This window comes from Emydura macquarii, unplaced genomic scaffold, assembly GCF_026122565.2.
Source record: "Emydura macquarii macquarii isolate MOO-44397 ecotype Brisbane River unplaced genomic scaffold, CSIRO-AGI_Emac_v2 contig_2768, whole genome shotgun sequence".
Lineage (NCBI taxonomy): Eukaryota > Metazoa > Chordata > Testudines > Chelidae > Emydura > Emydura macquarii.
In genome coordinates, this window is record NW_027132905.1 from 37,262,256 (window position 1) to 37,275,193 (window position 12,938).

The following is a 12,938-nucleotide window of genomic DNA, read 5'->3' on the forward strand; positions in this document are numbered from 1 at the left end:
TCAACAACAGTGGCCCACAGAAGATTTGAGTCAACTATGCCATTGCCTAATCTAGCTCTGCTCAGCCCTTGTTATGGGAGAGGTCAGGGCAGTGTGTTGAGCAAACTGGGACAGGCAGCTAGGGATTAAATTTACCACAGTGAGGTCACGTGAGCTGCAGTGTCACATTACCCCACTGAGACCAGCAATATGTCTTCCAATGTGAATTTCCTGGTGTGTGTTCGTCTAGCTCAGGGGCACAAAAACTTTGTCCAGGGGCTAGACTGGCGACTTTTTGGGTGCCCCAGGGGCATAATTACTTTGCATTAAGTGGAACAGAGAATTGATATGGAGGCAACAGGTCCCCAGATGCAATACTGACTCCTGATGTCAGCAACCTGCTCTCGGTTCAAGATGGAATACGGGGACCTACAGTCTCTGCAAACACCACCTCTGTATTAGACAGGAGGCCAGCTGGAGGGTGCATTGTAGAACCTCATGGGCCATGCTTTGGCCACCTCTGAACTAGCAAAACCTGCCTTACAGCTTACAGAGGCTAGATTAATTTTAGTTTGCAGCCCTGGAAATTCAAATAAAGTACAATCCTAGAGCAATGTCAGAGCTCTAGATCTGCTCTGAGCACAGCAGCATGCATAAGACTCTGCTCTGGATTTAACTGAGATTTACCTTACAGAAACAGTTTTACAAGACAAAAAAAGAGTAAGGCCCTGGAACATCTGCCTCCCTTGCCATTGTAAAATGGATTTTCCCAGCCAGCATCCCATCCTTGGACATAAATTGCTTGCCAAGGCTTTTAAGAAGCCTAAGCTTTTTCCCAGACATTTGGCTTTTACTAGGGCCTTCCAACTGCTACAACTCAGCAGCAAGTACCCTGCATCTTCCTGCAGAGTTCAAGCACCTGACATCAGGGTGACTCAGAGACCAAAACCGAGAAGCCGGGCATCATACATCTCAACTTGCCACAGCCCAAACATAGAACATTATGTGTGATGCAGCTCCAAAATGAGAGACAGAAAGGGGACTTAAAATGCTGTGTGATTCACTCCTTTGGTGCAAATAACTGTCTGTGCCTTCAGTCTCAAGATTTGTTATTTCTGATGGAACAAAAAGAAACAAAAAATCAACAATAAAAGTGAGTGCATGCTAAATTTGTGTAGAACAGAGATAACTTTTGAACTAAAGTGAGTAATGGTCCTTGAAATGAGGAACTCGTGAGAGCTATCCCCTGGTATCCTTCTGCCCCTCTGTTACAGATTATTGAATACTCAGCTATGAGAAGGGACTGAATCGCAGATGGAGAAAGGATGCACAAGTTATAAGATGCTCTGCTCACACCATAAAAACAGAACCTCAACTACCAGCTGAATTTTATCATACACACACTTTTTAAAAAGGTATGTTTCTCCAGCTTGAAGGAAACCTAAGGGGGGGGAGGAGGAAATACCAAAGAAAGGGGGCCTTCATTGGTAGGGTGATAAATCTGTGTGCCATACAGACACTAGTGTCAAAAGGATAGAGCCAAGGGAGAGATTATTGGGAACAAGTCTCTGCATTTGCCCCTCTGGATCTCCTCATTTCACTCTACAACTCTCCAATTTCCTCACTCTTTTAAAGGCCTGCAGTTTTAGACATGCCTTTACTCTAAAATAGCCTCATTTCCCATTTTTATTTAATATTTTGGTAGGCATTTAAACTTAAAGCACTATAAAGATCAAGAGATCATTGAACTGCTGAGTACATTACATGCTTTCCCTCACAACAGCAGAAATTTTAGACTACTGGGAATATAAGACAGAAGGATAGATAAATAAACCAACCCACCAACCAACTAACTGTTTTAAGGAGTGTTTTGCTAGCATCAGCAATACAGCTTTGTTTCTTCAGTAAACTTACACAAACATATTGATTCATCAGATCTGATGTGTTTCAGTTTTGTTCTGCCAATCTTCCTACCCACATACCTGTAAACAAGGAACTATATATATATATATAAAAGTGACACAGCAAAATCAGCACTCTGAGCATTTCAAATCACAAATATTCCAGTAGCTGCCCCAAATTATGCAGAGTAAGTATGTTAGGTCAATATGGTCAATCATCCTATATTTTGTTTCCTACTAAACGTAAGTGTAATAATCAGACAGGACTCTACTTTTGGAGAAGTAAAAAACGAAGGTCCTTTCTCTTCTTGTCATTATTAATGATCACGTGGAACTTCCCATTACTAACTGCATTGTCGGGGCAAATTCCAACTCAAGTAATTACATTCTGCTGCCTTAAATTCCTGTTTCATTTGCATAGGGCCCTCCCTAGCTTCTTGCGCTGCACCCCACCTACCATACCCCCAAGGCACCTTTTACTGAATGCAGCTCTTACAGGTTTCTTTTTCCCTCTACCCCACCTGAAGCTCTGCATGCAGATTCTGTCAGTGGCTACACAGCTGAGGCATTTCTTGTTAACCAGTGAGGAGTCACAGCTTGCCAAGAAGTTAAAACCTTTTTGGAAGGAAAGGTTTTGAAAGCTTTAGTGTCAACTATCCATCTTTTAGCATGAACTCCTGACACCGGCTCCATCCAAAGTTCATGCCAAGGACAATGTCCTTCCCTGGGTACACATCTTTCACTTGGTTCACACTGACTCAAGTATTTCTTTATTCAGTCACCAGGCTCCTGTCGCCTTGGGACAACTTCCACCCAAAACCCTCACATCCTCACACAACATAATCTTTTACCGTATTACAATTCTCTCTCACTATACTGTAAAATCTCTCTGGGAAATAAAATTTTCCTTTTTAAGCCCACTGCTACTGAAAGCCTCTTCCCTAGTAAGAGATGTAGAATTAAATAGACTTAAGTTTGTCAATTTATCTTTCTGGATTGTTTTTAATGTGTTTTAAGTGCTGGTAGCAGCCTGCTGAATTGAAGGACTCTTTCCCCCTTGCTTTATCTTTTCAAAGCAGTTTTAACTTACATTAAGGAATATGTAAGAAGCTAGGAATTGTCCATTCCCCCTCTGAAATATGGCACAAGGTATATCAGTTTTCCATAAGACAGTGCTGTTTTCCACCAGCAACTTACTTCACTGCATACAACCCATCCCATTAAACAAACAGCGAAGTTTGGGTTTTTTTGCACAGTTTGCTCTTTACCAGGATAAGAAACCTGTCAGAAGAAAATCACTTCATTTCAGATATTCTGTAACTAATAATATTATTTCCTAACTAGTGAAACTTAGGAGGTAAAAAACTATTTCAACCTTAAAAAAAACCCAAAAAAACCACACACCCACACACAGAGGTATCATGGTCTAATTCAGTTGAACATGGGGCATGGAACTCCAGAGTTCTAGAGCAGACTGTGCTACTGACTTGATCAGTAAAGATCAAAGAACAGTTAGAGCAACATTTTTTTAAATTAACCTACAATGTTGGGTGCAGTTTGAGTCACTTTGGTCATGATTTTCAGAGACCCTGTGCACCCAGTAATTTTTGTACATGGTCTTACAAACTGGTCTGCTATAGAATAATATACAACACTAAATAAGATATTGGAAATAGCAGTTGCCACACAGCGAGTTTGTCCAGTCTAAGGGCTTGTCTTCACTTACCTCGGAGATTCGGCAGCAGGTGACCAGAGTTACGTAAGCTACACAAAAAACTTGTGCAACTCCCATTGACTTCTCTGCTTCTGTTCTGCGCGCCGTCTTCACTGCACTGCACTGACGGGAACCGTGTTCCCATTGACGCAGTGCTATGCCACTTGAGAAGGTGGTGTTAATACATCCATTTCTGGATCGACTGAGCAGGTCTTCACTGACCGCTCAGTCGATCCAGAGAAGTCGATCTGACGCCGCCGAAGACATAGCCTAAGAAAACAGACATTTTCCAAGACTTACAAGTCTGAAAGGGACACAGGTGGCAAATGGCCAAAGTTTAAAATGTATAGTTATATAGTCTTCAGGAAGTGTTCTTAGTAATCTGATTACATGCAGAATGGGTGACTTTTTACATCAGTTGGGAGAGATTACACTTTTTCAAAGTTTTCCCTCAGATCAAGTTGAATGTGTCGAACAGGTGTTCTTTCCTCTGGACTCTGATGGGAAATGTCATGGGAAAGGGATGTTACAGGAAGAAATATTCTGTGGGCTTCCATGTGTTCACTGTCCATATAACACAAAGGCTTTTTGTGATGCTTGGAGAAGAAGTTGATGCACAGTAACATTTTCAAGAGCAGCAAGGTGACTAGAGTCTAAGTCTCATTGAGTTTCAAAGAGACTTAGGCATTTTTGAAAATTAAACCTGCTTTCTTTAGAATGAAAAGAGGCAAAACCATTATGAAAAAAACACCTTACGAGAAAGAATGGTATGGAAACAGAAAACAATCACTATGGGTAGAACATCTGGAATTTTCAAGGGCTCCAGCTCCCAATAAAGGTGGTTGACAGAATTTCTGTATCTGTACTTCAAATGTTCGAGTAATCACTATCAGCCATATTTATATATAAAAAGCTAATCTAGTAGTGTCCAAAATCTTCATACCAAATAGTAAAGTTTAGAAGTTTCTTTTGTACTTGTATATTAAGTTGCAAAAACAACTGTCTAGGCTTTGGATCAGCTAGCGAAGGAGTAACTCAATGTAATTATTGGTTTCTCCAGCCCATGTTCTGTTAGTATCAAGAGAAAATGGAATGATCACATTGCTGATCAATAGTCTTCCTTTTCCTTGGAAAGGAGGCAACACACAGAAGAGGATAGTATGAAATGCTCACTTGACTCTTTTGAAAATACAGATAAACAATCATGAAAGTTTAAGAACTATGTAGACTGTGAACTCTTTGGGATGGGGGCTGTCTTCCTGGTCACACATCTGTACAGGGCCTGGCACAATGAGGCCCTGATCCCTGAATAGAGCTTCTCGGTGCTATCATAATACAAATAACCAAGAATTAAGCATACAATGAGTAGCCAGTAGGGTAGGGAGCAATGGTGGAGTCAATTTATGCGTGGAAGTGATGGGACAGCCAGGAGAACAGGCAGATCTCACCCTGAATCACCGGCTCTCTGCTTCCTAAGAATCCCCTTGCTCCTGTGATTGTTACTCAAAGAGAAGAAAAAAGTGTGATGCGGCAGATTCCCCACCCCAGTAAGAAAAAGGTTAAAGAACTCCTCCGGGCACATTTAGCCTCAACCCTACACACCTGTGAGGCTTGTCCAGCCTAGATATGCGCAGCTCCTTGCTCCATGCAGGACAGCAACTCAAAGCCCTACAGCCCCAGGTTGCTGACTGGAACATAGCTTGAAAGCCTTGGCTACCCAGGCCCTCTCAGAAAGAAGAAGAAGGGCTGGCATTTTTCTCTTCTTGTTTCCTCGACCTGGCTTCCCAGAGGTCTAGGACTCTGTTTCTGTGGGTTGTGGAAACATATAGACTTTTTGTTTGGACTACTTTAAACTCCACTCTCCCAGCAAAAAGCAGGGGGGGGGGATGATGATGCTTTGAACACCAAAGGTGGAGGGCTGTGCCCTGGATGCTCACTCACAAGCAGTGCCTACCCTCTCTCCATGGGGGTACTAGAGAGATACGGTCTACTACAAGGACCAGCTTTTTCTCTTTCTTTCTTTCTTTTTTTTTTAAAACCAGAAATGGAGGAAACCCCTCAGTCTGGCAAGGTCTTCCCAAAAACCACATCCACACCCATGACCACAGAGTTTGGTTCTTCTTGAGTGTTGACCCACATGATATTATTTTAAGACATTACTAATCTTAGAACTATCCCACTGGCATGCTGCATGGGATTTATTTTCCTTTAAGGAAACTGCCTGTTTTCTAAATATATATATTTGAGGATTTGATTTCATATATTTGTTGAAATTAAGCTCATGGTTTAACAGCAAAGAATACTGAGTGACACAACAAGGCAGTTGTACCATACAGCATAACTGCATCATGAAACATACATGGCAATAATAATCATATCTCACTGGATATTCATTCTAGCTGCCAAATTGATCCACACTGCTATAAATAGAGGAGAGGAAGATGAGATTTGATTCAAGGGTACATCTGAGGCCTGAAGAGCACTCCTTAACAGTGGAATCAAATCTCACATGGGACAAGGTAATTTGAGGGGATAGCGTCTACACAAAAAAGTTACCCGCATCTGAACATTTTTATCTCCTATAGCTAGAAGTAATACTTATAATGTTAAGTAAAAGAGATTAGAGAAAAAAAATGTATGCATACACACAATTTTCCCCCCAGTTTGTTTGCTCTGTGTAGTTGACAGCACTTTGTGTTTAACTAGTTCTACTGTATAATTAGTCCATCAATCACTGCTTTGTTAATATAGACCTTTGATACAATAAAAAGGGAGAGAAAAAACAATAAATTAATAGGAAGACTCAGGAAAGATGTAGTTCTTGAAATGTCTTCTCTGTTTAAAATAAAAATGTATTGCTATAAGATGATGCAAAGTATTAATAATACTGACAAAATAAAACAAGAGGTGTTTTTTCTGATATAATACAATGGTAAAATACTCTATAAATCTGCATAGCTATACTCTGAGAAGGCATATACATTTGCACATATGGAGTTTTTCTGCAAATTTTAAATTCCCTATCCCCCCCCCCCCTTTTTTTTTTATAGCTTAGTAGATTTCAAGTTGATAGGGTCCCTCTAAACTCTGTTGCTCATTACTCAAACAAATGGGTTTTAGGACTAGAAAAATCCAACATTCATCTTTGACATATGCACTCAAGACACTATCAGCTTTTTTAAATACTAGAAATTGCTTTTTAATCTACTTACAGAAAAAGAAGTAGTTACCATGGTGTGTTAAGAAGGTTTATAATTAGCCAAGAGGGGAGTCTTAGCAAAGATCTTAGGGCCAGAAATTAAAAGTAAACAATTGGCATCATGCATTACTTAAAAACTAAACCCCATTACTGTATCAGCCACAAAGTTAATGTGAATTTCTGTTCCTGGTGATCTAATACGGACACAATCTCACTACAAACGTATGCAATCAAATGCATGGCATAAAGACTTAGACTAGTAAATAAACTTCTAAAAGAGTCAGTAATATTCAACAAAATTATGCAACAGAAGTAATAATACATGCAGCAATAAATAAATTCCTCTGACCACATGGAGCAATTCCCAGACACTGGTTTATTTTTTTATCATTTTAATAAAGTCAATATAAAGTACTACTTCTTACTCAATACACTGTTAACGATGGAAGCTTAAACAATGATTGCTAACCCTGAACAAGATGTGACCACAGAAGTGAGACAGCATAGTCTGCCTGCATCAATATTAGCTTCTTGGAGTCACTCTTCCTCACATTTTTAAATAAGGATAAAATTTGCCTGATATTTTTGACATCTGTATTAAAATGTAACAAGGATTAATATGTTAATATGCCAATTAATATGTTTTCACTGCAACAGATAATTACAATCTAGGGCTGGATGACTCCAGGGAGTGATGAAATAAGATACAAAGACTCTCACTTGTAGTTTGCTGGGTCAAATCCAGTCCTGATTGAAGAACATATGAAAAAAATGGGATTCTAGTTCACAATTCAGAACCCTTCATGCAGAACCTTACTTAACCTACTCTGTACTGTCACAGCTTTAGTGCATGTGGCGACAGCAGTTTAGCAGCTGAATAAAATCAGAATGACAAGAGACTGCCAAGCTCCTTGTCTAAGAATATCAAAAGATCTCACATCTGCTGTGAAATCAGCAGGTTCATTCTAGCCCACGTCCTTGCAGTGGTGCCACAGCCCCAGAAGGAATGGTTGCTTTATTCAGAAAGCACGCCTGGCAGAGCAACTTTGTATTTTACAGGGAGAAAAACATTCTTATTCTCTTTAGTTCTCTCTAGGAAGTAGCATTTCTTCCACTAAAAAAAAGAATCAGCTCCTGGGTATGGTGAATGAAGTTCCTTCCCCTTTAGAGGTGATCCTGATGCATCAGAGTTGAGATAGATTGTCAGGGCAACACGGGGGACACTTGCACTGCCATTGCCTAGGTCTTTAATCCACGGGAGAAAGGCAACCTCACTCTCCAATCTGGTCACTAAAAATCAACCAGCCAATCAAAACTGTGCTTTCTCAGAACCCTGCTCTACCAACGGAGTCAGGTCCCAAGCCCAGACTTGTCACAATTTCAACATGGAAGTACAATGATCCTGCAAAGCATCACTGAAGACCCAAAAATGAGAAGGGGGAACTGCTTTGCAAAACGAGAAACGGGGCAAGAAAGGAACCACCTTTAATTAATTCAAACAGTGAGATTCCTTACGTTAGGGCTATGGCTACAATAGCAGCAGCATGAATTGAAAAGCAAGCTGCATTCACCGTGCGTAGCTGCACTCATCAGCGAAAGGCTCCAGTGAAGGGAGCTGCCATAGCCTTTCCCCATGGTGGAAAGGCTCCCATGCTCAGGGAAAGGCACCAGCTGCATGCAAGGAGGCAGCAGGACATCACACAGCTTAAATAGCCGTGTAGCTGGAGGAGGCACTGCTTGGGCAAATAGAGAGTTGTATGGGTGTGTCTTTATTCCCCTAATCAGCATCTCATCATCTATACTGTTATTTTTAGCAGCGTAGTGTTATGCTGCATCCCCATCACTGGAGACTTTTCCTGCCACAGGGGGAATTTATACCCAGGCTAGGGGATGTGCAGTTTACATACTCTACATACCACTGTGCGGAGTGTGCAGTATAGACGTACCATAGGTGTGATCACAGCAAAGTCTTGCTAACCAGTCAGTAAGAAGAAAAAATGAAAGTATTTCTTTTTTTTAAAACAAACAAACACAACATTAATTTTTGCTGGAGGAAAAAAGTCTTGTAGCTTGGCTCTCAACTGAAAGCCAAAACAGAGACAGCCTCAGTCACCAGAGTAGAGAGAGACAGGAGAGCTTGGGTTTAGGTCTATGGCTTGTTATACAGGAGGTTAGACTAGATGATCAAAATGGTCCCTTCAGGCCTTGGAATCTATGCATCTAGGAGACAAAATAGCGATTTTTTCCATTTACACCTTAACCAGCTAGCCCTGTTGAATTTTGATCACCTTCCTGGTTCCTAGTCCCTTCTCAGGGCTGCCTATGTGTTAAATAACCATGTCTGCATTAGCTGCCTGTGGCAGCATGGCAAAGACCCCGGAACCATTTCAGCCACAGTGAAGAACCCCCCCACAAGTAAGCTCAGCCAATCCTGCTAGTCAGGCCTGAATGTGACAGGCTCCATGTTGCAGTCTATTCTACAGGACCCAGAGGAGCAGCATTCTGATTTCAAAGAGCAGAAGCAACATCTTACACTGAAAAGAGAGACTCTGTAGTGCTAGCGTAGCCTCCGACATAATAAAACCACCTCAACGAGGAAGAGCTCTCTCCCACCGACATTGTGCTGTCTACACTCTCACTTATGGGAGCAAAACTTACAATGCTCAGCAGGATGTTTTTTCCTGCATCCTTGAGACACAAAAGTTTTGCCAGCATAAGCCGTTACGTATTTTGATGTATACACTCCTTCACTACATAGGAGCATCTATTCTTTGCTCAAGGCATTCTCTGACATTTTTAAGACTAAATTACAGATGACTCCTAATAACTCTTCTTCAGTCTATAATTGATACTGCAAGCTGTTTAGGGCAGGGACCCTGTCTTTACCTATGTCTGTACAGAGCCCAGCACAACAGAGCCTTGATCCTAGATGGGCCACTGTAACACAAATCCTTAACAGTGATAACATTCACTGTTACAGAATGGTTGTACTGGCAAAGTGTCAGACTCCAATGCTGCTCAGCGATTTGATTCCATAACAGGTAAAAGGGCCCACCATGCTTTAATTTTCTATCCCCCAAACAATTTCTGTACAGAAAGCCTTCCTTTGCCTTGTAAGAGAAACTGCCTCATGCACTATAAATAGCTTTAACATTTTTTAAAAGACAGTTTTCCCTCCATTCAGTAACATTTTTGGCCTACGCGCCACCCACTCCTAAGGCCTCATGTGAACCTAGTTCACAAATGTCATTGTATTAAATAATACAGATTTTGAATACAGAGACCTCAATTAACACAACATTAAGGAGACAAGTTTAATTCCACAAACATCCTGAAATTCAGTGACAATTTTTACTGCAACCTTAAATCTGCCCGCTTGCACACATGCACTACAATAAGGTTCACCGAGCACTGAGCAAAAGAAGGCAACTGAACGGACTGTCACTCAAATCCGTGGTAACGCTGCCCTGTCCATCGCACACATCTCCGAGCAACTGAGGCTGAACTTCTCCAGCCTCACAAAAGTGGTATAAATCAGCAGGGGCAAATGCAGTCATTTCCTGACAACGGTAAAAACCAGGAGCTACTAAAAACGCGGGGGAAGCAGAGCAGGGTGTTGGGGGGGGGGGGGGGGAGATCCCAAAAACAAAGGGCTGGACGGGACCTCGAGAAGCCAGCCACTCTGTCCAGCGCCGTGCGCCGGGATCCTCGGGCAGGCAGATGAGCGGGTCACTTGGTAAGAAATCACTTCCCGCTCCCGCAAGGGCAGCGCCCAGAGAGCACGGGCCCGGACACCACGGCGGGGGCCGAGACACAGATGGTTGTGAGGGGGCCTGGCCCAGCTCAGGCACACGCCGCCTGGCCAGGCTGAGCTAACGGGTTCAAAGCCTCTCGGGCCGGAGCCTCCAGCCGCTCAGCCCCACTCGCGCCCTGCTCACCCCACGGCCTCTGCTGGCGCTGGGGGGGCACCACAAGCGGCCCCCACTCCGCGTACAGTACACCTCCGAGCCCCACGGTGCCCGCGCCGGCGCCCCTGTTCTCCAGCCTCCCCCATGCCCCGGCCCCACACTGCCCGCACCTGGCGGCAGCTGCTCCCCAAGACCGCTCCGCTCCATCCGGCTGATTCAGACCATCTTAATTCTAGCCGCCCTCGTGGGGGAGAAGCTCCGCCCGGCGCCCCCGCCCATTGGCCGCTTGGCCCTGCCGCTCACAGACATGCAAATGACCTTTTCCCAGGACGGCGCTGATTGGGTGCCGAGAGAGCCTCCTGATTACGAAACAGCGGGACTGAGAGCCCCTCCTCCCGCCCTCCGGCGCCCCCTACGGGTCGCTTTTAGCGCCGCGCTCCCACCAGCACTGGCCAGCCGGCTCCCAGCTGGTGCCCAGCGTCCCCACATCTTTCCTGCCCGGATTACGGTGGCCAGATAGCAAGTGCGAACAATCAGGACACTTTTTTTTTTTTTTTTTTTTGGGGGGGGGGTAGGGTATAGTTGTGTATATAGGACAAATCCCCTAGTTATCGGGACCTCCGGAGATAACAGGTCTGATCACCCTTTCCCCGGGACTGGGATGCCACTCTTCCCCCTTTCCCCCCATGGCCCACTGCCTCGGGTGCTCCCTGCTTCCTCCCACTGCACAGGTGCCGGGCTCCCAGCATCCTTCTACGCACTGGCCGGGTCTAAGGGCCCCTGCTCTGGACATTGTACAGCCTCACCTGGGCTCTGCATCCTGCTCCCCACAGGATGTTGTCTCTCCCCCTTTTAGGACACTCTCCCTCTCCTGATCTCTCGGCCTATCCAATGCCACTTCATCCACGCCCAAGCCCCACGGAGACTGTTTCTGCCCCCATTTCCTTAGCTGTCTCCCTCCCTGCCCCAGGTGCCATACTCCTGTCCCAGGCACACCACTATATCAGGCAGTGTGATCTCTACTGGCATTTTCACCCCCTGTTCCTCCATGCCACAGGCCTCCACCCCTACATTGCTCCAGGCCCCCTCCCCACACTGCAGCAGGCCCTCTGCCCCACGGCAACCTAAACCTCCAGCTGATATCCCTAAACTTCCAGTGCCAGAAGCTGAGGCTGGGTGACAGGGGATCCATCACTTGAAATTGCCCTATTCTGTTAATTCCCTCTGAAGCCTCTGGCACCGGCCACTGTTGGGAACCAAGACACTGGACTAGAGGGACCATGGGTCTGACCCAGGATCGCCATTCTTATCTTCTCCCCTACAATCCTCCGGGCCCTCTCTGCCCCAGGGCTTCCAATCCACTGCACTGCCTCAGACTCCTGTCCCCCTGCCTGCCTGCCACTTCTGCCTTGGTGCCTATGCTCTCCAGCCAGGCACCCTGATACCTCTGCCCCAACCATCCTCTCCAGGCACCCTGACCCCCCTACCCCAGCCATCCCCCCTCCAGGCACCCTGACCCCCCCCGCCCCAGCTGCACCGTCACCCCCACACCCCGTTGGCTGCGCGGCGCCCCGCTCACCCCAGCACTGCCCGGCTCCCTCCCGGCTGCACGGGAGCAGAGATTGAGCCTCCTCCCGCCTCGATCCCCCTCCCCCCGCTGAGTCCATCGCCCTAGTAACCTGATGCCAAGCTTGGGGCCGAACCATCCCTGCAGGGGGCACCGAGCCGAGCCTCCAGCACCGGGCCGAGGCTGGGCCGGGGAAGACGGCCCTGCCTAACGAAGCGGGGCACCCGGCCCCTCGTGGCGTGTTTGGCGGAGGCGAGGCGGGGGAAGGCGGCGGGGTTGGGAGTGAGTGTGGAATAGGAGTCCCCCCCTGCGGCCGGTGCAGTTGGTGCAGCCCAGGAAGATGGCAGATGGATACATTGTAGCAGGTAAATGTGGCCGTTTCGCTTTTTGGGGTTCAGCGCCTGCCCCCTCCCCGAATCCCCCAGCTGGTCCCCGCGTCCCGGCCCCTAGCCAGCCCAGGCCGCACTGCGGGGCCCAGGCCCAGGCGCTGCCGCCTCTGCCCGGTGTGTGCACGCTGGTCCTGCTTCGCCTCCCTCCTACCCCGGATTGGTGCTGGGGTAACTGAAGAGCATCAAGTTTCGTACATCGCCAGACGAAAGACACCTCCAGCCGGCTCAGGAGCAGCGCAGGCAGGGGCAGGGCTAGAGCGGGGGAAAACTTTCCTAAACAA

General features: G+C 45.8%; 1 protein-coding gene across 1 annotated transcript in view; it reads right to left on the reverse strand.

Annotated features, from left to right (window-relative positions):
* KCNAB2 (potassium voltage-gated channel subfamily A regulatory beta subunit 2) overlaps positions 1-10,915 on the reverse strand; it is a 100,623-nt gene extending 89,708 nt beyond the window's left edge. Inside the window, exon 1 of the mRNA XM_067567091.1 lies at positions 10,872-10,915. The gene's annotated coding sequence lies outside the window, so the exon portion shown is untranslated. The remainder of the gene's footprint in view (positions 1-10,871) is intronic.
* Positions 10,916-12,938: the final 2,023 nt, after the last annotated feature.